Below are 25,440 nucleotides of genomic sequence, written 5' to 3' on the forward strand. Positions count from 1 at the left end.
TGCTATTCTGTAATGGTTAACACAGATTTGTTCAAAGGAATCAGTACAAATCTCTGGTTTATAGACTACACTTGGCAAACTGTGAAATGGTTCTTTCTTATCACCACATTTAATACCAGTTATGAACTGAACCAGAATCATTGGTAGATCGTTTCTAAATTAACCTTCTCTGACATAACTCTCTTCAGACGTGTGGTAGATTACAATTCCAAACACCACCAACTACAAAGAGAAAAAGACTCAAGAGTATGTTGCAGAATACCTGAAAACCATCTTTTTAACAATTTTCATCTGTTTTTGCCTGTTCCCCCCATCCTGCGCTATGAAGGTTTATTTATTTTAATTCCATTTATATCCCGCCCTGAGTCTTCGGAGAAGGGCGGGATATAAATGGAATTAAAATAAATAAATAAATAAATATTTTTAGTCCATTGTCCATCCTTCATATGCAGGCAAATAGTGGGTCAAAAGAAAATAAAATCCTTTTAAAACACAGAATTAAGAGGTAGGGAACAAGATATCATATCAGAAAAAAGAATTAAGCTTACAGTTAGTTCAGAATAGTAATATTGGTAAACCTAATACCTTCTTAGGTATGGTTTTCTTGTACTTAGGTGCAGCAACAAATGAAAGCTATTCAGATATTCCTACTCAATTCAGGCTTATTCCAAAGAAACATAGCTAGAATTGCATGACATAGGTCTAAAACAAAGTTTCTAAAGATTCATTATTTTAACAATTGATTCACAGTCTTTCAGATTCTGATTAAAATGGCAAAAGAAAACAATACTGTGTTCTTAATGGCTAATGCAATTCTTAGAGTATGTTTTCTGTTATGAATATTGTCCTGAGCAGCACTTAAAAGTCAACATGGTTTTCATGCCCCTGATTCCTGAATGATAAATGCATCTGTTATAATGATATGGTATAGAAGAATAAATGCTAATATATCTCAAAGACCAAAATGGAGGCACACTTCCGAAATGCATTTACCACCAGAAAAAAACATTAGGCTGAAGCACCATTTGCAAATACCATAGTATATGAAGAGTGCATTGCATACTCTGGCAAACTATCCATTTGCCAAGTGTGTTATTTAGAGTGCAATTGTGCCCATACATTTGCTAAAAGTGAATCTCCTTGAATTCTATGAACCTATGAGCATAGGAATCCAAAAGCCATTTCCACTGCATACAATTCATCCACAATCCTGAACAGCCTACACTGAATCCAGGCAGAGTGTCCTATTCTTATATTAAATATATTCTTAAACATTAATATATAACTGAAAATCAATCACACACAGAGAGAGAGAGAGAGAGAGAGAGACAGAGACACACACACAGAGAGAGAGAGAGAGAGAGAGAGAGAGAGAGAGAGAGAGAGAGAGAGAGAGAGAGAGAGAGAGAGAGAGTGTCTCTAATCTACCCAAAGTACATATTTTCTACCAGGTGAATTAGCATATGTACATTAAATATCCATTACACAGGATAAGAAAAGGAATCATCGGTAAGATTAGCTTAGAACAGCAATATTCATACCTTTTGATATTTGTGAACCATTCTTCTTTTCATAATGTCCACCTACCACTTCATGTGTTTGTTCTTTTATCGCCTGACTTTTCTCCTTTTTGAGAATCTAATTCCATCCAAACATAAGTTTCTCAGTCTTGCCCTTCCTCATGACCTGTCCTCACTCTTCCTTTTTCCTGCAGTTTGATCCTCAGTCATATAATCAAACTACCTCAAAATAGTTTTTTTTCTTAACTGGCCACTTTGAATTCAGGCTATACTTAAACCGTACTATACTTCTATGGTCTCTATACCAGTGATGATGAACCTTTGGGATTGCCATGTAAAAAATTCAGAAAATGCCTAACTTGATTCTGTTGGTTGTCACCTCCCCCAAACAAAGAGAAGAAATTCTCTATTCCACCCCCACCCCCACGCCCCACAATCTCGACCATTCTGAATAGGGGTACTGCCAAGGCTTGCGCCTTGACTTCAAAACATCATGGCATGTCAATTTTGCCCTCATTACTCTTAACCATCCAATTTTTCTCACAAAAAATGCTTTAATCTCTATAGTGTGTGTGTGTGTGTGTGTGTATGTATATGCATATGCATATTTATATATGTATATATGTATATGTCTTGAGTGTTTTCAGCACCTCGTTGATCCAAATATGGGCGAAATCTTTTGCCTGTATCAGCCCAAACTAGGTGTGGGTGACTGATGAGAGCAAAGAAGCTTGAAATAGCGATATCAGTCTCCCTTTAATTCTTTGTCAGCAATCCAAATTTATTTAATATAAACAACTGTCTCAGTTGCGACTGCCGCCTGTGGATGGCCCCAGTTTGGGCTGATATAGGCAAAAGAGTTTGCCCATATTTGGGTCGATGAGGTGTTCAAAACACTCAAGACATATCTCCTCCCCTCGTCTCTTCCCTCCCTAATGCAGCTGACAAAGTGAGAAAGAGCCTGTGGCCTAGAGGTTAAAACAACAGCCTAACATCCAAAGCAGCCCAGGTTTGAATCTCGGAAGGGTGTGGCTGACTGATTGAGAGCAAAGAAGCTTGAAATAGCTATATCAGTCTCCCTTTAATTCTTTGTCAGCAATCCAAATTTATTTACTTATATATATATGTGTGTGTGTGTGTGTGTGTGTGTGTGTGTGTGTGTGTGTGTGTGTGTGTGTGTAACTTTTCTCATCACCAGCAACCAAACTTAAACTCTATATTTGTGCAGAACATTCAATAATTCAAACTTAGTTTATGATATGTATTCTCAATCAATACATGTGTAATAACCACAACATGCTGAAGTATATTGCAACTAACTTTGCCTTTGCAAAGTTGATGTGCAGAGAAGTGACATTGCGAAAGAGGGAAGCAACATGAGCCAAAGATCAAGGGTAAAGTGAATAAAAGGAGGAAAGTGAAGAAAGAGATGCTGCAGTCAGAAGACCAAGAACATTCTCTGCCTTTGTGCAGGTCAATGGATAGCCAAGCAATTAAGTTAATGCTATATCATTTCCCCATTGAGACCAAAGATGCTCTCACTTCCTGGAACTTTATTTCTTTTTCCCCTCCCATCCTGTAAATTCTCTCCAATTCCCAGGAAGGGCAACACTTCATATTTTGAAATCACTGCATTACTGACATACCCAATAAAGTTACATGGAAATTACTGTTTAGGGCAATTGATCCAGGCCTTCAAGATGAGAATCAGTAAACATCACGGTCAAAGTTTAGGAGATGATGCTGATTTTAAGCATAATTTAAGGAGAATGTATAGATTTGTGCTTTCAGGAATCCGTAAAAGACTAGGAAATCAATTTACTTCCCGTAAATGATTCTCATGGTTTCAACTTTAAAGCCGCTTTCAGCTAACTGGGTGTTCAATGACCACAATCTCCCATTCACAAAAACATGATTGCATGTATGTTCTATTTAAAAAAGAAAGTTTTTAAAAATCTGGAGTATCAGTACTATTCCAATTCCCTGCCAGAGCAAGAGACAATTTATACCATGGATCTGATATTCTACAGTTTTGTTCTTGTTACAGTATAATGCTCTATTTGCACATATTATCACTAATGATCTTATCTGTATAATATAGCAATTGACCAACAATAATATGTCATTATATTACTACTGGAAGAACGAGGGGAAAAAATATGCATAAATGAGAAAGGGATTATATTCATTTACATTTATCTTAATCTATAATGCAAGATTTGGAGGTTTGTTTTTACTTTATTGTGAACATCAAGCTTTTCAGGTTTAGTTTAATTTAATTAACAATTTAGAAGTCACCTAACTCTACAAGAATAAAGAACTATACTGTACTTCAAACTTTAATTATAACACATTAAACCACATCTCAGTATAATATATGAACTGTTCCTTCAGTGATGGCTGCTATACCTGGGCCACAAAAATTCAAATGAACACTAAAGGGTAGCACAAAGTAAGAGTTATCTGAGTGGATTTGGCTGACCTACAAAAGCACAATAGAAGTAAATGAAGCATCTCCTGAGTTAATTGGGTGAATAAACTGGCTTGCCAACTTAACACAGAAGTCAACTATGATTTTCTGTTGTAAATAAGTAATCCACAAAAGTGGTTTTGCCACAACCTATGCAGAAAGATGAAAGTCCATCTATACTTCACTAGGACCATGGGACAATCCTGGGCCCTCTGTTCTCTTTCTACTTCTCCTTGCCCCCTTCAATCTTCCTTCTTAGAATCTAGAAATATAAAAAATGTCATTAAAATATATTTTATAAAATATGCAATATACTTCAGCTTAAAAACAGTAACTGTGAGAGGGATCTTGGAGTCCTAGTGGACAATCATTTGACTATGAACCAGCAGTGTTCTACAGCAGCCAAAAAAGCTAATACAATCCTGGGTTGTATAAACAGAGGCATAGAATCAAGATCACGCAAAGTATTAGTACCACTTTATAAAACCCTAGTAAGACCACACCTGGAATACTGCAGCCAATTTTGGTCACCATATCACAAAAAAGATGATATGGAAAAAATTCAGAGAAGAGCAACTAAGATGATCAAAGGCCTGGAGCCTAATATGAAGAGCAGTTGCAGGACTTGGGTTTGGCTAGTCTAAAGAAAAAAAGAAATATGGGAGACATGAGTCAAGTATTTGAGGGCCAGCCACAAAGAAGAGGGGGTCACATTATTCTTCAAAGCACCAGAGGGCAGGACAAGAAACAATGGTTGGAAACTGATCAAAGAGAGAAGGAACCTGGAATTAAGGAGAAACTTCCTGACATTGAGGACAATTAACCAGCTTGCTTTCAGAAATCGTGGGCGCTCCATCACTGGAGACTTTTAAGAAGAGGCTAGAGTCTAGACCAGACATGTCAAACTCACAACGTCATGTGACGCTGTGTGACATATTGGAGCTTTTTCCCCATTGCATGGTTTCGTTTTGATGCGTTTGGCCCGCAGGCTGGCAGTTTGACACCCCTGGTCTAGACAGTCACTTGTCTGTTCTCCTGCTTGAGGAGGGGGCTGGACTAGAAGACCTCCAAGGTCACTTCCAGATTCTATTCTATTCTATTCTATTCTATTCTATTCTATTCTATTCTATTCTATTCTATTCTATTCTATTCTATTCTATTCTATTCTATTCTATTCTATTCTATTCTATTCTATCCAGATGTTTTAGACTTCAATTCCCAGAATTTCTATGCAAAGTGACATGAGAAGGCATCAAAAAATGAATAGCTATGATAGATGCAGTGCTGTACATCACACCAAGTGATCTCCAGCTCCTGCTGGAATAGGAAGAGAAGTGGAGAGGTACCACAACTCAGGCATGTGTAACTTGCCACACTTTAGAAGTGAAGTGCATATATCCCAAAGATGCTTTTCCACGAGGCAACTGGACTTCGTTTTGTTTTTTCTTTTTGCTTCTCATTAAAGAAACTTCTTCAGCTATAATGAAGTGTATATATGAAGTGCATATAGTTATTGAACAAGAATCAGCATCATGAATTCTCTCTAGTTTCAGTTTTAATTATTTTATTTATATATAGCTTACTCTCAAATTGCTCCAGGCTACTTACAAAATATAATCTTTGGAATCATTTAACAACAAAAAAGAAGTCCTCTAAAATATAACAGTACTGTACGGTACAAATTTTGGCTTGTAGTTTTATGCTGTTAGGTTATTTCAAACCATACACAGACTTGGGATTGGACAGAAGTAGTCAGTCTTACAACAGCTGAAGGCATCAGTGTAAACTGGATACAGCTGTGTCTCATATAGAAGCATCACATGGATTTTTTTTTTCTCATGTGCTCTTTGTTTGGGGTCCTATCCCAATGATTTTTGACAATAATCAGCAACTTTGGAGACTGGAGAAAAAGATATTTGTCCCTGTGGTCAAAGGATATATTTCAATACTGCTAAGGAAAAACATGGTTATCTTATCCTCAAGAGAATAGTTTTAAGGGCCAAAACATATGCTTTATAGAACATCAATTGTATTGTTTACTTCTGAATGCAGGCTCAAGTCAACAAATGTTTGCCCAAAGCTCACCTATCGGGAACACCTGCAAAGAGAAGACCAACATTTCAAAGCAGTTGCCATTAGCTTAATGTGCTAAGTCAGAAATTCAATGTTGTTTTTAAGGATTTTGTTATCCTATCACTTTGGTATAATCACATGTACACCTAAAAGCCAGATTCTCTGTAGAGATGATGTAAAGTATATATTAAAAATAGGTCAACCATACTTATGATTCAAATAAATTGAATAAAATGCTAAAAGAAGCTATGGAATTTGTCTTGAGAATCTGTGTATAATTTTATTCAGCATGTGAGCTATGCAAAGAATTCCAGTTTGAGAGAAGCTGGTGGAAAACTGCCAAATTTCTCTGATCAGTTCAGATATTTGTTTCTTTCTACGGTCCAGCTCCATAATGCATACAAAACACATTTTCTAAAAGAAAAAATTAGAAATGTACTAAAGAAAAAGCTTAGAATTGTACTAACAATTACAATCAACAAGTACCTTTCTCTCTCCTTTGCTTTAATCAGAAACAACATGTAAAAAATACACCTCTCAATTCTGTGACCTAGAATCCTCCAAAAAGAAGTTATTTAACTAAACTTGTCATTATCTTCAGCCAGCATGGGTCAATCAACACATTCAGAGGACATAAGGATAAGGAACACTATTTTAGGTTAAAAAAAAAGTCAATAAAAGTTTAGAAAAGTTTCCTTGGGGTGTGCTGATAGGAGAAGACAAAGAGAAATCATCCCAGATGTCTATCTGCAATTGAATAAATCAATCAGTGAGGCAACAGCCTTCCCCACTACTGATACTTCAGCTAGATAAATGATTTATCTTCTTAAAAGAAGAGGTAAGTTCTATACACACCCTTCATATCACTAACCTTCACAATTAACCTTCACCTTATTCCTTATCAATCTTATTGATCCATTCAGAAGAGTTTCATTCAGAACAGTATCAAGAGTACAAGCCTGATAGCATTGTCCTTGGCTGTTCCCCTCCCTGCTCCCCCACTTTCACTTATGTAAGAGATAGTGTTCTACTCTAAAAAAAATCTATTGAGGACATTCCCAAATTAATCCAAGTATCTGCAACAGGAATTTCTGGTTTTATACAAATATTGTACATCATTTTGGAATGGTTTGACTGTAAATGCAGTTTGTTTTGGACAATTGTACTGCATTAATCTGAAAGAGCAGGTTCACAGCGTGGGAGTGTGCCTTGATCTTCAGCTGTGCATGTGTGTGTTTGTGTATCCGCTAGGAAATTCCTGAAAGCTTGAAACTCAGACAAATCAGACACATCAATAGACATATAGAAATAAACACATTTACACACCATTGTGTAAGAAACAAACAGAACACATCCTTTCCAGTACCCAGCAACCTGATAAGCAGGGATTAACACCAGACAAACAAATCAAACAGAAAACAATATTCTAATCAAGAAACTACCAAGGAGAAAACCACATCCCCACCAACACTGCCAGAAAAAACCCCCAGCAAACCCCATACTCTGTAGCACTGATATTACCTAGTTGGGTATTGAAATACCCACGAGCAAAAAACTAAGCTCAGAGAGCACCATGGACTTCATAGCAAAACCCTGAGGTACAGGTATTCTCTTCCACTGGATTGGAATTTTACTTCATGTGTCTGAAATCATTTGAACTTTCCCAACAATTGTTCCATTATGAAAGCATTATTCTGACAATCCCAATACAATCCATTATTTATTTGAAATATTTTTTTCCTGATATTTCTATAAAACTAGATTCTTCACATTCCCGTTCCCATTTCAGATGTCCTGGACAACAGCCTGAATATTGATTGGAAATCACAGAGGATGCAGCAAGGATGCATCTGGAAGATGCCACACTGAGAAAACTGTTATGTGTCAATGAGGATGATGTTATCCATTCAGTCATGTCTGACTCTTGGCAGTTCTAGGGGCCAGGTTCTCTCCATGCCTTCCAATCTTGCAGCACTTCTTTGAGTTGTTCTATGCTCAAATGTGCGAATATGTTCAGACAGATGTTCCCAACTGATAACTTTCAGGACAGGCATTGTGTGCCCAGCAAATCCACAGCTCATAACTGTGGAAACAATAAGATATGACTCATTCTGCTACAACTAAATTAATCGCTCTAGCCAAATGAATTGGTCTTTAAAGAGAACAATGTTTCTCCACTGTTGGTCTAGTTCCAACCTTGCCTCCTCTTAAGGTGACTTAACAGTTACATCCACGCATCACAGTTTGATGATATACATTAATTGCTACAGATTCCTTCCTGTTCTCATATTGTATTTTGCTTTTCTTTAACAAGGCCAACTTTTTTCAGAAGAGGTATTGTAACCATTTCATCACACAGTTTTTTAAACAGACCTACTAACTCTTGCGATAGCAGAAACACAGAAAGTTAAGGAGCATTGGAAATGAGAAATAATAATTCTTTAGTGATATTTCCTGAGTTTGCATCGCTTTTACAAGTACTTCTATATATCTTTTGTAAAGTAGAGTTGTTCATAGTCCAATCTTCCACATATATACATCCAAGTTCAGAGTTATTTTAAAAACATAAACATAAAACACACACACAAAATGTGTAGTGTGTGTGGCGATTATATTAGATATTTCAAATCCAGCTACACTAATATAATCAAGGAGTGGTGGCTACCTTGCGGTTTGCAGATAAAGGAAAACCCACTTGGACTTCAGTCATTAAAACAAACTTGGTTGTGGAGCCTGTGTGCACTCAGACAGGAACCTAAATCTTGGTCTAGGCAGCTGGTAGAACTGGGTTATGGGTGAACATATAAGCAGCAGTGCATCCTCTTCTAAAAATTTTATCAAAGAAACTTTTAAAAAAATAAAAAAGCATTTCACATTTTAAAATGAAAAGGAATGTAAAGAAAAATAATAAGTAAAGGAAAAATGCAAAGGAAGAAATAGAAAAGGATGGAATGGGATGGGATGGGATGGGATAATGAGAGGTTATAAAGAAGCAGCTTCTGATCTTAACAGCAGTTACAAGTACGTACACTGATATCTTACCCTCTCTAAAATTACAACAAAATTTCCTTCTTTCCAGTCTACCCTTTCTGATCAGCAGTGCATTCTGATGACAACAATGACATACAGAAAATTCTAACTCTGCTGCATCTAATGGTGGTTCAGATTCCTGCAGCCAAGATCTAGTAGCAACCCGTCAACACTGCTCTGCCCACCTCACCTCCCCGCTCCCAAAAAAACACCAGAGTCCCCCCCCCTTTGCAGGTGCCACTCATCCCTCAGAGCAACACATGGGTCCAAGCTCCAGACACCCAAACAGGCCTGCTCACTCACACCTAGCTCTTTAAATGATGACTAATGATGGGGTGGGTGGTCTCTTCTAAATGTTTGCCTTGGGGCCAAGAGACCTCAATTTCCATCCCGCTAAATTCTATGGCTGCAGATGCTACCTTACATTTTGGAAGTTAGACTTGCCAGGATCCTTACCTAGATGTACCATTCAGCTCAGAATAACTTACTACCAAATAAACATAAGAAAAGATTCCAAATCTGAATCCATCTGTAGACACTCATCTTCGTTTCAGATAAATTCAGTACATTTACAGACAATAACATGCATACCTTATTGCAAATCTATTATTCGGTGTTTAACAAGGAAGTCATAGGAGGAATTTATTAATACTGAAGCACTCTTTCTATTAAAATAGAGGTCCTTCTAATAGGTTGAGCTATTTTTAAATGAGATGAATAATCACCTACGTGCTGCTTCCCACTGACTTTTGTCATTGTTGAAAACTTGGCAACAGAGGAAGCCAAAGCACCCTTCCAGGGGAAAGCATTGCATTCAGTATTCACACCACTGCATTATAAAGCCACTCCTTTACAAAATACTCCCAAAATATCACAGCACTGGCTTTGGAAAAAAAATTCCCAGGCTTCTCAAGACAAAAGTACTCATTAACATGTTCCTCCTATCTTGCAACTAAAGTTTGGCTTGGAATCTTCAGAGGTTGGCAAAATTGTCCTTCACTACGGTTATTCACAGTGGGTGGCTCAGTGGGTTACGACGCTGAGCTTGTTGATCAGGTCAGCAGTTTGGCGGGTCGAATCCTGAGTGCCACGTAGCAGAGTGAGCGCCTGTTACTCGTCCCAGCTTCTGCCAACCTAGCAGTTCGAAAGCACGTAAAAATGCAAGTAGAAAAATAAGGGCCACTACGGTGGGAAGGTAACAGCGTTCCGTGCGCCTTTGGCATCTAGTCATGCCGGCCACATGACCACGGAGACATCCTTGGACAAGCGCTGGCTCTTCGGCTTTAAACGGAGATGAGCACCAGCCCCTAGAGTTGGAAACGACTAGCACGCATGTGCGGGGGAACCTTTACCTTTACCTTTTATGGTTATTCACATAGACAGAAAGATAGGCAAGATACAGTATATCTGGCTTTATGTGGTAAAATGTTTAAAATAAATCACATGGGGTTAGTACATGCATGATTGTTCCATAATTGTCAGTGCTTCCTTTTTCTTAAAACACGCTGATATATCTTAATTGGCATATCAGTGTTTTCTCCTCCCCACCCCCAAAGTTATTTATAATCCAACTATCAACAGCAGCCAACTTTCTGTCTGCTAGGGAAAAAATATGTTATACAATGAGGCTGTATGCAATTCTCCATGCTAAGGAGAATTACCAGAGTGATTCTAGTAAAATAAATTGAACTTTCCAGTAATAGTAACCCCAATAAGAGGCAAACTTTGAGAACTAAAGAACTTTGAGAAAATAGAGAATTAGATGACTTCTTTCCAACAGGCTGCAATTCTAATATTGTTTACTTGGGAAAATATGTCTCCTGAATGTACTTTATACCAGAGTTTCTCAACCTTAGCAACTGTAAGAAAGGTAGACTTCAACTCCCCAAATTCTCCAGCTAAGATGCAGCCATATCTTAAAGTTAAGGTTGAGAAACATAGCTTGACACTGCAATTTGTAGGACATGATTGCACTAAAAGTAAGGCTACCAGATCTGGTTTGAAAAACAAATACAGAAAACCACTAGATATAGCACAGAGATAGAGCAAACAACCATTTTGTGGTTGCTTGCTCAAAACCATGGTTTTCTAACCCCATCAGTTTGCTTCCCATGAGCACTAATATATAGTATGTTTGGACTAACTTAGCCTGACCACTTGCAGTTTATTTCAAAATGATGGGTTAAGAAAATCTGGATTAGCATGTTATTTAAACCAGATTATTTTTTGATCCAGTATATTGCTCCTCACTGGTCTTTTTCATTACCTCCAGCACTAAGAAAAGAAAAATCCAAGGGCAAAAATATGGAGTTCTACTCTACCAGTTTCCAAACATAACTTAAGCATGTGTGCCCATGCTTATTTTCAACATGTGTATTCTCAATTCTTCCGTCATGCAGTGATAAATTGCGTCTATCCCATGGCACAATCCCAAGCAAGATCCACAATGCTGCTAAAACCATTCTCCAAAGCTATCAACTCAAAACGTGCCCCCACTGGGTTGGTTCATAGAGAACTCTGAAACAAAATCTTGTCATTCATAGTTATAATGGCCCTTCCTCCAACTTAAATCCGTTTAATTTTTGGTGTGTAAACACATTAGGCCACTACAAAAATCAAGTACTCTGGTAGGTTAGATACATAGTGAAGACCTTTTTTTTTAAAGACAGGTATTTCACCTTTGAGAATTACTGTGGTGTACAGTGGTTAAGGCACCAAGCTAAAAAATGGGAGACTATGAGTTCTAATCCTACCTTGGGCACAAATAAAGCTGGGTGACCATAGCTCCTGGATGAAGGCGATGGCAAACCTCTTCTGAAATGTTGGCGAGAAAACTGCAGAGACCTATCCAGGCAGTCACCAGGAAGTCAATACTGACTTAAAGGCACACACAAAATAGCTTTTAATAATATCAGAGGGATTCTCTGTCAAAATATAGGGTTGTTTTTTTTTTCAATGTTTGGACTCCACATAAAATGCAAATGGGCAATTATTTTGTGACTTTTATTAAGAACCATTTTTCAAGGGATGAGTTAGCCCTTCAGCAGAGTTCAGACAAGAAGGACAACAAGCAACACCAGCTCTAACCATATTATATGCCTTGTGGAGGGGAGAAAGAGATGGCAGCCTGATAAACAGAACTTTCATACAACAGTATTTTGTGCGAAGCATATAGTCACACTGGGAGAGATAAGAACCTTGAAACAAGATACATAACATAAAAATAAAGCAATGGTATAGGGCAGGGGTAGGCAACCTCAGCTCTTTTATGACTCATGGACTTCAACTCCCAGAATTCCTGAGTCAGATGCTGACTCAGGAATTCTGGGAGTTGAAGTCCATGAGTCATAAAAGAGCCGAGGTTGCCTACCCCTGGTATAGGGTATCCTATTTAGCAAGTGGTTGAACTAGAACAGGGGTCTCCAACCTTGATAACTTTAAGACTTGTGGACTTCAACTCCCAGAATTCCTCAGCCAGCAAATCTTAAAGTTGCCAAGGTTGCAAGACAAAGTATTTCTCCCCACTTCTTTTATTCTCCAAAAACTGGGGATTCCCTTTTCTTAAATGCTTCTCATATGCTCTCTCCCCCTCCTCCTCAGGTGCTTCTGTGGAGTGAGATACTTTTACATGCTGGTTGTCCAGTCTGTGGCTTTCTCCTAAGGTCATTCCCACATACAGGATGATTAGGCAGGACTGAAGCAGAAAGAGAGAATGTCCAGTTGCAATTGGGATGGAACATTTATCTCCTTTTCACATGTAATCCCCTTCTTTCTTGCCTCCAATTCTTTCCCACCTCCAAACTCTCACAGAACTTCTGAAACACTTTGAAAAAAGGTTCCCATATTAGGGCCAAGGCAGCATATGCCGTGATTGCCGATTGCTGAATTGAATCCTTTGACTAAGCCATTCTTACAGTTTGTGTTTAAATTACATTCTTCTGTCACTAATCTTCACTGGAAAGAACATTCACTGTAATATTAACTAAAAAGGCTGTCTGAATCACAAGGCTATCAAGGCTGCCCATTTTACTGTGGATTAAGTTTCATTGGGCAGAGAACCAAATTCAGCATCTCCCAAACTACTCTAGTAAGCTCCAGATGTGTTGATCATTGATTTCCAGATAAAATCCAGCACATCCAAAGAAAATCAGGACAGATACAACAGGAAATCTGCACTTTAAAATCCACTTGGAGCAAATCACTAGGGTTAGGTTTAGAGTGAAAAGCAAATGACACCCCCCACCCCCCCAGGCCTTTCTATATAGTTAGTACAAATTGTGAATTCAATGCACTTTATCTCCTCAGCGCTAAAAGCATTATTTGCACTGTAGAAATTAGTAAGATAGTTAAAAGGTTCATGGAAAGCTCATCGGAAGGAAAGAGAACATGGAATTCATAAAAAAAATGTTGTATATTTCTCTGCAAAAAGGACACAAAGTAGTTTTGTACAAAAAGAAAGCAGCAGCCTAACAATGTAGAGGCCATGAGAAGGAATGAGGAAAAACTGCAGGACTTATTAACCTTCAAGTACATTCCAGCTCTACAAAGCGCAAGAGAATATTAAAAATGCCACCATGATACACATTATAGAAATCAAGAGACTAAATGGGAAAATGATTTTAAAAAGAAAATGAGATCTATTCTTTAAAACAATTGGCATTTGGGTCTTGTATGCTTTTATAAATTATCAGGCACACAAAAGTAGTGTTATATGATCGATGCTGTGTAATTCACCAAATAAGTGTTCTTAAGATTTATACCGAGAGGATGACTAAGCAGTGGCATATGCTTTGCAAAAGCTCCCTGATTTAATCGTTTGCTTGAGACTGTTCCAGCTAATCTGAAAAATACCGAACTAAACAGATGATTGGCTTGGCCCCTAATAGTTTTCTACATATGGCAGAACTGCTAAGGAACATATGGATATTTTAGCAAGTCTGCAAGCTGCCATGAGAGAGAATAAAGAATTTCCTATAGAATGAAAAACAAAACAAAGCTGAGGAAATGTATGTTTAAAAATCCCAGAATCCTGGATCCCAGGATCCAAACAGATTTTTCTCTTAATCAATAAGCAGCATCAGCCAATACAATTGGAACTTTAGGGTAAGAAGGGCACCAGGCACAATTAAAGGAAAAGGTGCAGAAATCATATAAAAACAGCAGTATGTGGAATATTTTTTCCAGCTTTAAAATTTCATTTCTAGATGCCCATTAATTTTCTGCTTTGTCCATCCCTCACCAGTGCCTCATAACATTTTAGATCTGAATCATTTTCCATACCCCTTTTCTATTATATTTTACAATTGTTAGAAGATTGGTACAAATATTCTTTAAAAAGGAAAGTGTAAACCATTTTTATATACTGCTGTCAAAACTATATGGACAGCCCATGAAATTATTAAAAGTTTAACATTAAGACAACTTGCATTAAAGATAATTTCTACAAATTCTGTTAACATCTCTACTGCATTAGTCTATTGAGAACTATGACAGAGTTTGCAGATGTTGGCATTTTCAGTCTTGTATTCAGAGACAGAAGTGAGAAGATAGACAGCTAAAACTATATCAGTGCAAATGAAGTTATAGAAAGCATCATTTTTAAGAAAACCCGGGGGGGGGGATCAATAGTGTTTTGGTGGGGGGGGGAATCTTCCCAGGGTGCTACATTTTTAGTTTGCCTATTTTTTCAGAAAAATGAAAAAGAAAAAATATATTAACTATTATCTTAATATATTCCAAAATATTGAAAAGAATTATATTGAACAGGATTCAGATAAGATCTACCAATAATCCTATTTGACATAATCCACTGTTCTGCATATGTAAATCCAACTTAAACAAGCTTGTCGTCAACATGATTTTAATAAAAATGTCTTCAGACAGTTATAGGAATACTACATACATAACAATAGACCCTTTCCACTTCTATAGCATGGCTATGAGGAATTTAATTTCAAGCATTAATTTGGGAGAGTAGATTAGGAAATGTTTTTCTTTGATAACTTAGAAAAATATATTCAACATATACACTATGGTTTAAAAGGTCCCCGCGCCCTCAATCCACATTTTCCTAATGCAAAGCCAATGTCCAATCCACAATACATTTCTGAATGTTGCAGGCATTCTCACAAAACAGTTAGCTGAGCATGGCCAGCCGCAAAATATTCAGTCTTTAGCCATCTAGAATGTTCCTTAGTGCCCCAAGTTACAAAGGTCAATTAGGATCAAGTAAACAGATATTTTAAAAAAATATTTTACAATGCATGCGGGCCTATATGTTGTCAGGAATAACTTTCCTTTAATCCACATTTTCCCAGGCCACAAAGCCACACATGCTACTTTAAGGAGCTTCCCACAATGCTACTTATTATAGTATGTTTCTTTTCCCCTACCAAAGCTATTTTCTAAGCATCCCAACAGGACTCAGAGGCATTGCTAAAAATAAGCAGTGCTTGAATTACTCAGCTTTTCATTTTTATTTTTAAAAAAATTAAAACACCTTAAGACCCAAGTGGAGCAAACAACCTAATAAATACCAAGGGAGGTATCCATATGTGTTACAAAACAGAGGATTGACCATTCCTGTTTTAGCAGCTCTCAAGTCAGTTTTGTGGGAATTACCTTTTTGATATAAATTTTCCTGCAAGTATGGTTCAGCTTTCAAAATTCCTTTCAGTTCAGGCTCCGAGGTCTTCTGTTCTTTAGGAACAAAGGAGACTTTGAAACAGTTTTCTTCTCTGGAAATTGTAACCGGCTCCTTTTTTTACCTGCTTCCAAGCAGACACTGAACGGTATGCAAGCTTTTAAGAGTTACTTACTGCCAGCAATTTCACATTACCATTCTAATGAGAGTTGCTATTGGGCTACTGAAATTAATTAATTGATTGTCGGAAGCCAAGATGGAGTTCCTTTGAGGCTCAGGTTATATATTTTATAATCCAAATTACATTGCAAATCAAGAAAATCAGAAGACACACAGCTTGTTTATGTAAGTCTAAGAGAACCTTCTACATTCACTGCAGCTTAATGAATTATTGATCAGAGGGCCATTTTAAAGTTAACCATTAGTTTATCTTGAAGCCATTTTCAAACAGAGGCTACTTTCATTAAGCCTGGATTTAAAAAAAAATGCAGGAACGAGTGTACTGTGAGGGCAATCAAATTAAATTCTGTCCTCTACTATGTAATAATAATGGTAGCCTATTGTGCTTTGGGCTTTTAGTTTACAATCCCCAATGCGTGAACTTGTTGCAATTTACTCAATAAATCATGAGTAAAGGCTTAGCTCAAAGCATGACTCTGGTCATTCTGATTGTAACAGCCTTGTCCTATATAGTGAAACAACTTGCCTCCAGAAGTTGTAAATGCTCCAACGCTGGAAGTTTTTAAGAAGAATTTGGACAACCATTTGTCTGAAATGGCATAGGATTTCCCGCCTGACCAAGGGGTTGGACTAGAAGACCTCCAAGGTCCCTTCCAACTCTGTTATTCTATTCTGTTCTCTTCCTATATATCTGTATTTATATTTATACATGCTAGCAAGGTGTGTGCAAAGTAAGGATTTGCCTTGATGCTATGATCTAAGACCGCCAGAATTTTTCTCCAGTTCTCTCTTTAAAAATAATTAAATATGTTTCTTTGAGAGAAAAAGAGAGTGTTGTGAGAGAACCGCTAAAACTATTTCGGAATCCAGTGGCCCAGCTTTTGTTACAGTCAGTGAACACAGACAAATATCTTTCACTACAACTCCTGCCAATATCGCGTCAGTACTAAAAATGGGGGTGGGGGAAGGAGGAGGGGAGCCCAAGTGAAAGAACAAACGAACCACTGAGTCACTCTGCTCTTCCTCCCACTTTCTGTAGTGTCACGCAGTCCCACGCTCGCCCCACGACCTCCCCCCCCCCAAAGACGCAGAGTTCCCATATGCCCAAGACCATTTTTTTTAAAAAAAATAAAAATCTTTCAACCTACATAAACAGTACAGGCTAAAAAGAAAGAATTCCTCTCCGCATTCATCCCCGCGGTTACCTCGAAAGCAAGCAAATCGGGATCGAAACCAGCCGGCCTCATTTGCAACACTCGTTCCCTCCTGCCTCACTTTTCTTTTCCGCCTCGGATCTCAATTCACAAGGGGGACCGAGCGAGTCTACGGAATCCATCACCTACTACTAGAAATCAGCGGAAATGCTTGCAAAAAGGAATCTGGAGGGAGCTGCGCCAACCGTTAAGCCCTTCCCGAGACACAAGAGATGTCCCAGACGGCGTGACATTTAGGAAAACGGGGAATCGCGCGTGGGCTGGTCGGGGCAGTGGGGACAGTGTTTGAGGGGGTGGGGTGGGAGTTACTTTCTCTCCTGAGAGAAACAGGCGCGGATAGCGGAGGAGGGCGCTACGAGGTCCAGGGTGGCGAGAAAAAGCTGCCTGGGAACCAAGAAACGCTTTGACCTTTTGGGGTCCCGACGTGTCAACGAAGGAGAGGAGGGGGCGGTCCGGACTGCCCCCTTTCTTCCAAGCTTTCTCAGGAAATGGGACCCGAATCAATGGAACCCCACCAAGTTTTCCCGGGAAGTTGGTGCCCAGATCACAGAAAGGTTTCCAACGGGGTGGGATTAGCCGATTTGGAGCGAAGCTATCAGGTCCGTCAGGTCCAAGTCTAATTTAGGGTTTCCCTCCGGGGAGAAACCGGGGGAATCTGTTGCACCCGAGCGGGGTGATCCAGGCGAGGAAAAACAGAGACCGCGGGGGCGATCCCAGGCTTTTTCCACCCTAACCTCTGCCCCCTTTTTTAAACCCTCCCGGCCCCTCTTGCCCTTAAACCCAGAGCCCTCACCTTATAACGCCGCTTCTCCTTTATCTTCCCGCCGCGCTTGTCCATAACGCAAAGCAATGCCAGGCGGGCCGGGCCTCCGCTCTGCTGCGGGTGGCGGGATTACGTAGTCCCAACAGGAAGCCTGGGGCGGTTGTGTGTGTGTGTGTGTGTGTGTGTGTGTGGAGAGTGGGGGGAGTGCAGGGAACGGGGAGTCCTGTTAGTAAAAGCCAGCTAGCCTGGGACTCGACCTTGCCCGCGGGCGGGCTCCGAGAGGGTCACCCGGCTGCTGGATCGGCTTCCAGCGAGAGGCCTGGCAAAGGCGCAGTCAAGAAGAGCCGCGGCGGCGGCGGCGGCGGCGGCAGCAGCAGCAGCAGCCTATGGAGAAGGATTGACTTCTGACTACGGCTCCGAGAAGGAGGAGCCGCGAGTCGACAGGCAACAGACACTGCTCGGTGGAAGGCTTGGGGCGTCCGGAGGCAGCCGCCCGGCCCTTGGCCTGCTGGATTCCAACTCAGACTACCCCGCAGATTTACCCCGCAGGAGCACCTACCTGCTCCGAAGTGGCTCCCCTGAGACGGCTTCATCCTCCGTCTGGGCATCACTCCCGACCTCCTTCTCTAGCTGATCCCTGGTCTGGATGAGGCTGAAACCGCAGCAGCGGGCAGGGACCTGTTCCGGTCCCCAAATGGGGAAGCTCCACCTCTGTTTAGCACGATCCTCAAGGCTATTCTTTAGCCCTGCTAGTCCAACCCCCTGCTCCGGCAGCAAACCCTAGTCTAGACCACTGCAGACAAATGGTTGTCCAACCTCTTCTTGAAAACTTCCAGTGTTGGAATATCCACAACTTCTGGAGGCAGGTCGTTCCGCTGGTTAATTGTTCTAATTGTCAGGAAATTTCTTCTTAGATCTAGGTTGCTTCTCTCCTTGTTTAGTTTCTATCCATTACTTCTTGTCCTTGTACTTCAGGTGCTTTGGAGAATAGCTTGACTCCCTCTTCTTTCTGGCAACCCCTGAGATATTGGAACACTGCTATCATGTCACCCGCTTGTCCTTCTCTTCATTAAACTAGACATACCCAATTCCAGCAACCATTCTTTACATGTTTTAGCCTCCAGTCCCCTAATCATATTTGTTGGCTCTTCTCTGCACTCTTTCTAGAGTCTCAACATCTTTTTTACATGTGGAGACCAAAACTGGCCTTATCAAGGGTTCTGCTACTATCTCTTCATGGACAGGGAATCAAGCAAGGCAAAATGGCAGGGGGCCCTTTTTGTGATGTGTGTCACCCACAGGCACATGTAAAAAAAGAGGGTTGCACTATTCTGAACATCATCCTGACATTTTTTATGGACCTTTCTGCATTATCTCCCTTTTGAAGTCTGCCTGGCTATTTCTGCTTTCCAACCTGAAAAAGGCCCACAGGACCTCATACTGATGTCTTCTCTGATATTTAATGAAAGCTTTGGAAGTTAAGCTGATGGGTGCAGAAGTTTCCTAAAGACACCAGGTGGATGCAAAATAGGAGAATCATAATCCTTGTCCCCCCCCCTCCTTTCAGTAAAGCAAGAGCATCATGCTCCGTCCATGAGAATTTCAGCAAAGATCCTTTGTACTTCAAAAGACACCACAAATGCAATTTTTCTTACATCACTTCAAAAGAGAATGAGAGAACATATCAAGGTAATTCTGATTATTATCATTGCTCTTTCTCATAAGGCTGTTTCAAGGCTGGCTATATGACTCACTAGTTTTAAGCATCAAGTCAGCATTAAAGCATCAAACCGGTTCACAATTACCTGGAGCAGTCTCCCATGATTTAAATTTAGTGGATCTCAATGTTGAGCAAATTGTTCTAAGATGCATGGCAGACATACAGCAACTGAATTTTATGAATACACTGTCACCAGTATAGAATATCATTCCTGCAGCATGCTAAATGATTGGTTTACACAGATTTACTGAATAAACCGTGATTGGCTGGTCTCACTCAACATGCTATAACTGACAATTGGATAGATTCATAAAACCCGAGAATATCATATTATAGCTGTAGCTGTGTGTTCACTGAACTAGGCCACAATCTATATACAGTATATGCAACATGGATAGATTACCAGACAAGATGTTACAACTTAAAATAAGCAGCAAAAATGAAGTTGGACACCTGACTTAACACAAACTTTCACTTTCTTATAACTTCACACTCCTACATCCTTACCTAATATGTATTCATTTAAATCAAATCAAATTTAAATTTAATTTAAATAATTATGTTTTAAAAAATGAATTTACAGCCTGAATTCAGTAGGCTGCTCGCAAGGAAGCATAAATGGAATCATCTCCGTATCTTATTCTATTCTTTCTCTTATATTACAGACATAACTGTTGCCCCTATTTGCAATTTTACTCACAGTTAGAACCTGCAGCAACTTCTCCTTCTTGGAAAAGCTTGGCTGAACTTCTGCTCAAGTTTGAAATGGTAACTGCCAAAGGAATAAATACAAGGACTCTTTTGCACTTCTTAGAGTCTTAATTATACAGGAGAACTCCCAGTCAAGCTTGAATGAATAACTTTTAATGTTACAGTGAAATAAGTTTAGGAAAGTTTATCCAGGTTAGCAGAACACATTCAGACTTTCATACATGTCACTGGACATGTAAATGGGTAAATCATGACTAAAATTTACTATGGCTTAATGTAATATTGGAAGCTGCATACACTTTGTTTGCTAAAAGGAAATTGATTGTCAAGATAGTCCCTTAATGTGATGTATACATTGGGGGAGGAGGCTGAAGGTTTGTTAATCTTTTAAACATAATTCCCAAGAAGGGAACCTTACATTGTAAAGGCAATTTTTCTTCTTCTTATCATTTATGTGACTGTAATAAATAGTACAGAGGACTTCATTAGACTAAAGCAGCCAACTCAAAAGAATAAAAGCTGTTTATTGCTTCTTTTGATTTTCTTTAAAAAAAATCTATATTCCCCTTTGCCTTCTGTCCTGATAACACCTCTATCATCCTGCAGACCAGATGTGCCATAATGTGCAAACTAATTTCTGCCCTATTGAAGTTCATCCTGCACCAATTAAAACACATGACAAGCTCAACACATCTGAACAAGTTGTGCTTTTCTTTCAAAGTTTTATTGTTCCATCAGCTTTTGTGGACCATATTTATTTCCATCCAGTGCATGTGCATTTAATATTTTAATAATTGTAAAATGTATTCATTAAAATAATATGGTTTAAGAAAAATAATAGTATTTGTACACAAGCCTGGATTGGTAGTTTGAAGCTCTGTGAGCTGCATGCATTCTTATTCCACACACACCCCACCTTTTTTTTTTAAAGTAATCCCTAGAATGAATTTAGTGCATTATGTAAAGCCTGGCAAGTGTGTGTGTGGTTTTTTAACTAAACTATGCTTGAGCCAACCATAGACTCATAGGGAATCTATTGGCTACATGATCCTCTGTGTATAGAAACAATCTTAGCAACCCATGTTTGAAAGCCCCCAATAAGTGGAACAGGCCATTCTGTAATGTCCTGGACAGATTATACTACTCCTTAGCAGGAAATTTGCCCAAATATTCACCCTGAATTTCTTTTCTTTTCACTGAGTAGGGTCCCCCCCCCCGCATGATCTCAGTTTCAACAGGAAAAGGATCTCCCCACCCCACCCAAGACACATGACTTTTAGAAAGTTGTGGATGCTCTTATATCCCCAGTCAGTGATCAATCTACATCTTTGATATTTGAGATTGAACCTGATTGCTGTCTTGTAATTATTTTGCAATTCATTCTTTTTGGATGATCTTTATTATTATCTTATAGGCAAATGATTTGCACTTCTAGAATTAGGATTCAACCTCTAGAATGATTTTTCACACAAGTTTAGACTGCTAGATTCTTTAAGCAGGAGGTGAGGAAACTATGGTCTTATGAATACTTCTGGTTATAATTCCCACCATCCTTGACAATTAGCATGTTTCCTGGAGTTATTTGATTTTAGGAGCATCTGATGGGCTATCAAATTTCTCATGACCCCCCCTGAAGCATTCAGACAGCTCTTTGGCTCTTTAACATGCTAAGGAAACTCTCCTGCTGGTACTTTTCAGATTTGGGCCAGTCCAATTTTATATAGTGGATTAGAAATCAAATCAAATAATAAATGTCTTCCTCTATTGTCTACATTCTATGTGTTTCCATACATGAAACTCGCAAACCTCCATTTACTGTTGAACTACAATTCCCAGCATCCCTCCCCATTCTTTATATAGGCTGAAGCTGTTGGGAATTGAATTTTTGTGTCATCTAGAAGCCAAGCGCTTACTCCCTGCGTGATTCTCACTCGGTCAAACGGCTATGAATTCTACTCATGAACAAGGAAAAATCTGCATGTTTCCCAAATTCAGAAGGAAAAGCCAAGCAAGAAAACTCTATTTTCATCATTATTATTATTATTATTATTATTATTATTATTATTATTATTATTATTATTATTATTATTATATATTATTTGTTTTGTGATCCATCCAGAGTCAATTGGAGTTGTCATTAAAATAACCATGAAATGATATGCATCTGGTTACTCAGGAGTGGCACTGGCAAACGGTCTCTTTCATTAAGCAGGCTCAAACGCACAGGAGATCTGCCATCCATCCATGACGTGTAGTGAATTGTTGACGTAAAAATGAGACTACCCAGTGGGTTTCTTTTTCTAGATTGTAGCTGAAAGAAACTTCTGCTGACATAAAAAAGAGGAGGATAACTGCGATAATGCAGTGTTTCTCAACCTTAGCAGCTTTCAGTTGTGGGGGCATCAACTCCCAGAATTCCTCAGTCAGCATGGGAGTTGGAAGCCCATACATTTTAAAGTCCTGAGAGTTAAGAAACACACAGAAGAAAGAAAGGTGTTTTGCATTTCAAGATTTCCCTGGAGATGTTTTGCCTTGGCTTTCATCAAAGAATGAGCCTGGATGATTGATGAACAGTGGGGGAGGCAGTGTGGAGGGAGCGGATGCCTTCATGGTGTGGGACCTTTCCGCTCCATAATTGTACCCCACTTCCGTAGACTTTATTTGAAATCTGCTTTCCTTGAGATAATATAGGAAACCTATTCTTCAGTAACAATTCCTGTCCCAGCCTTGCTCCTGTGTTTCCTGTAAGCATTTTAAAGACACAAAGGACTTTAAGGACTAAATAAATCTTTCTGCTCTCAAGTCCTGTGGAAATGAATTGGAGCCACAAACCCACTCTGTCCTTGCCATCTAGAGTGCAATTTGGCAGTTTTGGAGTTAGGAGTCCATAGTGTTAAAGAAGGGGTCTAATGCCCCTTTCATTTCGAAATAATGCACTTGGCTTTTTTTCAAAGATCATGTAACAAGATTTCCACTGCATTTATGTGGCTGATCCTCCTGCTCAGTCTGCTAAGTGGCACTCCTGACATTTTCTCCCAATCCTGAAATTCTGAAGGAAACCTTAGTTTTTATAGGGATTTCATAGAAAAAAAATTGCAATGGAAGATATCTGCCGTACAGATTATAGAGAATCTCTTCCCAGCTTCTCCACCTAGTTTCAACTCTGAAGTCTTCCTCAAACCTACCGGTAAATCTTCTCCTAATTTTTTTAAAAAAGAATATCAATTTTTAAAAACTAAAAAAGAAAGAAAAAGAAATATTTTTAGAGTAATTTTACGTCCACAGGGTATACAAAAAGTCAGGGACCACCACCACCACCACCCCGACAAAGGGCCTAACTGTGAAAAACGGTCATAAATCACTTTTTTCATTGCTGCTGTAACTTTGAACGGTCACTAAATGAATTATTGTAAGTCGAGGACTATCTGTAGTTTTCTTCCTAGCAGTATGGAAATGATTAGTTTGGTATTCTGTGGCGGTGAAACAATCAGGTAGTAATCAGGCCTGGTCCTGTTTTATAAGCAGAAAGAAGGTCAAGCAAATGCTCTCATAGTTTGAATCTCTACACAGCCCTGAAGCTCAGTGGGCTTATTTTGGACCATTCATTGTCTCTTAAATTAAAATTACCTTGCAGTTGTGTTATTGTGATGACAGATTTGCTGTGATGCTTTCTTCAACCTCTGGAGGAAAAGTGGAATATAAATGGAACAAATAAAATATTTACAGAAGAAGATATCAAGTCTCGTTTCTTTCCTCTTTCTCTTTTTATTATTCATTAAGTAACATCTTCCTTTTAAAATAAAAAGTCAAATGTTCTCAAATGTAAAAGCTTCCTGGTTATCCAAAATAGAATTGAGGATATCTGATATCAATATTGCTAAAACTGCAATTCTATCAGAACTTTTCGGCAAGCAAAATATTTTTTTTAAAAAAATCTAACCTGGGTATCTGGATTCTTACAGGTAAGTTATTTAACTCTAAGAAAGGAAAGCGTTAGCTGGTAGTGGCAATTTTATAAATTCTAATTTTTAATACATCCTTTTGTTTAAATTATCATTTGAAAAAGAGACTTACATTTCAGCAAATCTGGATGGTGCATGTGTTGTGTTTCATTCACAAGGAAACAGCTTTGCCCAAGGGGTGCAGAAGTGTGTTGGAAACAAGAAGTGTTGTTGTGCTGCAGCTCCCTGAGACTGTAGTTACTCAAGAGAATTCCAACATTAACGTGAACCTTTTTAAAAGACATAGAACAATTTATTCATCAGCTGTCAGCGTGGGCTGCCAAAGTTAGAGATAGGATCACCAGCTTGATTTTAAAGAGAATTTCAAGTCCCCGTTCCACCCCCAGAATTTCCTCTCTTGACAATAATTAAGTAAATATACACACTTCCTTTGGAAATAGATGTCTGTATTCAAAGAAGCTGAATTAGAAATAGGCTGGATCAGACAGGGATCTACAGATCTCCTTCTCTTGATTGTCAGCCCTTCAAGATAGACCAGATTAGGAAATCAATGCCATTATTATAAAGTCAGATTTTGGTTTTTTTAATCCCATTTATATCCCGCCCTTCACCGAAGACTCAGGGCGGCTTACAATCTAAGAAGCACAAATCAATGTGCTTAGCAATAGCCTTCATTCTATGTATATGCCTGCTTATTAGGGCTTTCGGGGGCCCCCAAGTGGCATTTTTACAAAGTCAGCTTATTGTCCCCAACAATCTGGGTCCTCATTTTACCTACCTCGGAAGGATGGAAGGCTGAGTCAACCTTGAGCCTGGTGGGACTCGAACCTGCACTAATTGCAGGCAGCTGGTGTTACTTAAGGAGGCATTAGCCCACTGCTCCACCAAGGCTCAGTTGGGGTTGATTGATTCCTTAGTGGAGGAAGAAGGACTCATTTGTTTCAGGGAATGAATTACAGGTAGTCCTCAATTTATGAATATAATGGAGCCTGGAATTTCCATCACATGTCATGGTGGTTGTAAGTAAAGGCACCCATGTAACCTACCCAATTTTAGATGTTTTGTGGTCATAAAGTGAATGTGGAAGTTGTAAATCAAACAATATGATCCTTAAATGAATTTGTTGTCCACAATGGACTTTTTTCTTTTTTCTT

The 25,440-nt window shown here is 39.0% G+C and overlaps 1 protein-coding gene across 3 annotated transcripts in view; it reads right to left on the bottom strand.

Annotated features, from left to right (window-relative positions):
* The window catches only part of LIFR (LIF receptor subunit alpha), a 99,848-nt gene extending 81,788 nt beyond the window's left edge, over positions 1-18,060 (bottom strand). The window contains exon 1 of one of the 3 annotated variants that reach the window (XM_081315695.1): positions 17,924-18,060. The gene's annotated coding sequence lies outside the window, so the exon portion shown is untranslated. Of the gene's footprint in view, positions 1-4,140; positions 4,238-15,714; positions 15,874-17,923 lie in introns of those variants that run through there. The other 2 variants (XM_081315697.1, XM_081315696.1) reach the window with 2 other exon arrangements.
* Between the last annotated feature and the right edge of the window lie 7,380 nt (positions 18,061-25,440).

Source organism: Vipera berus (genome assembly GCF_964194415.1).
Source record: "Vipera berus genome assembly, chromosome: 2".
NCBI classification, from domain to species: Eukaryota; Metazoa; Chordata; class Lepidosauria; order Squamata; family Viperidae; genus Vipera; species Vipera berus.